Genomic DNA, 2,735 nt, shown 5'->3' on the forward strand with positions numbered 1-2,735 from the left:
ATTTTTGTAGGCGGTTCCTAAAAGGAAAGGAGGACGTTTAGTTGGGTTTGCCCGCCGTGCTTCTTCGTATCCGGCGTCTTCTTTGCAAGTTGTGTATACCGATCCCATGATTCTGGAGCAGCTACAGAACAAAGATGAACGGATTGTGGCATTGGAGGAGCAGAACGCCACTATTCTTTCTGAGAATGCCACTATCCTTGCTCAGCTGGAATCCCAAAAGAAGACCAATGCCGGGATATTGGAAAGGCTAGATCGTTTGTTGCCTTCGGGTTCTTAGTTTTTTTATGAATTTTAAAACTTGATGAATGTTTTTTTTTCTATTTAAGTTCTATAAATTTAAATTCTATAATATTATTAGTTTTAAATTTCAGATTTTGTGTATTTATTAATTTTTAATATAAAAAAAAATATTTATAACTGTAAAATTTATTCATATTTAAAATGGTATATTCTGACGAATCTGAGTCGTCAGAATATACCGACAAACAGGTTCATCGAAATATACTGACGAATCATAGTCGTCGGAATATACCGACGAGTACAAGTCGTCAGAATATACTGACGAATTTGTGTCGTCGGAATATTCTGACGAACCTGCTTGTCGATATATTCCGATGACTCTGATTCGTCAGTATATTCTGACGACCTAATTCGTCGGAATATAATGTTTCCGATGAATTTTGTTCTCAGAATATGTTATCGGAGTGTCGTCGGAAGTTCGTCAGAATGTGGTTTATCGGTATTCGTCAGAAAGTCGTCGGAAACTCTGACGAAATTCCGACGAATTTTTTTTTTCCGACGAAATGATACCGACGACCACTTGCGTCAGAAATTCGTCAAATTGTCTCTATTCCGACGAACTTCTGACGATTTTGTCCGTCAGTATCCGCCTGTTTTCTTGTAGTGTTCTATGTGGAACACATCTCCAGTAATAGTCTAAAAGTGGCTTGTAGAAACCTCATAAGAATGTCAAAGTCTTCATGCAGTCTAATTAAAGACTATAAATCATGGCATGAATGAATAGGTAAAATGAAAGTGAGGCTACATGTCTCCAACGTCACTCTTTCTGTAAGAGTAAGTGTAAATGATAGCGGCGAGGCCGTTAATCACCACAAGTATTCATGAGAGTACGTTAGAACTGTGAAAACAGCAGTTTGTTTAAGTAGCTTAAAACGATAACTATATGATAATCCATTATTTTAAATTTAATATAAGTTTGAGAAATATAAACATCCTCACTGCCTCTAGGCTGAATATCATTGACCAAGTTACTATTTATCATTTCCAACTCATCAACCTCTTTTGGCGGTGATTTGGATTCGGTTAAGATATTATAAAGTGTTGCTTATAGATTGACCTCTGGAAACATTCATACATATCTAGTTTATTTATTTTTAATCATGCGGTATGTAACTTTTCATGCCAGCTTTAGATACAGATTCATATCTCTTTTTTCATCGAGATGATTTTGATTAATTGTATTCAAGGAAGGGGGGCGGAGTCTACAATATTGTTTTACATTTATACGATGAACGGTGTCATGATGCAAAAATCACAAAGTGCCAGTCATATTGTATACTCTCAGCTATGTGCTTCGCATCCTTTTCAACAAACGATTATCCATCCAGTACTAGAAATTATGCCCTTTTTAGATAGGTGGCTTCATTACATTCCAGAGCATATCAAACAACTCCTAACTCTCAAGTGATTATATGACACTATAAAGGTCTTAAATGTGCTGAAAAGGTAAATGGTCTTTCAGACAACATAAGTAAAACTTGTTGTCCTAATAAACCTTTTTATAGTAGCGTCAAGCAGAAAAACATCCTATATGTTGTAGAAGCTAGAACAAATGCTACTGGTCTGTTTCTAAGCTCAACCACGTCCACGTTGAGTAGTTAAACTCATAACGAATCATGGGCGAGGCAAAGAAACCCTTTTTTTTTTGGGCATATATGGCGCCAGTGCCCAAACAGTTTCGCCCTTGCATAAGTACATACATGTAAGGCTTGTGCTTGGGATGGCTTATACATCCGTATGCTAATCATTTCCTATTCTCAGCTTGATCTACGTGACTACGTCTTCCCGAATCAGTATCTTTGCTCCCTAATAAGGCCCAGTTCATCACGGTTAATAAGTATGTCAGTCAAATCTTTATGCCCTACAAGCCAATGTTCAAAACAAAAAAAAAATCTTTACGCCCAGTGGCGGACCCAAAAAAAATATTTGTCGGGGGCACATAATTAATTATATAGAAAATTAGTATAATAGAAATAATTTATTAATAAATATTATAAAATTTTAATAATAAAACATAAACAACTATAAATATGAATGATAATATTAATAATGCCAATTTTCTTCAATTCATGCTAATTTTTTTAATGATAAACTATTACTTATTACATAAGTTATTAATTGCAATACATTAGTTTGAAAATATATAGGAAAAATCAATCTTTAATTTACACACACACACATATATATATATATATATATATACTAATAAGTTAATATCATAAATAAAATTGTTTTTGGTCATCATACTATAAACCACTAAACTTTGAAATAGTAAATAAAATAAATGTATTATTTAAATATTAGTTAGAATTAATCATTTACTAACAATTGATAATGTCTACTATTAAAACAGTTAAATGTGCTTCGAAAAGGACTAAAATCTAAATATACAAACAAGGAAAGAAAATAAATACTAACAAAAAAAAAGAAGAATC

This window comes from Brassica oleracea, chromosome C1 (assembly GCF_000695525.1).
Source record: "Brassica oleracea var. oleracea cultivar TO1000 chromosome C1, BOL, whole genome shotgun sequence".
NCBI classification, from domain to species: domain Eukaryota; kingdom Viridiplantae; phylum Streptophyta; class Magnoliopsida; order Brassicales; family Brassicaceae; genus Brassica; species Brassica oleracea.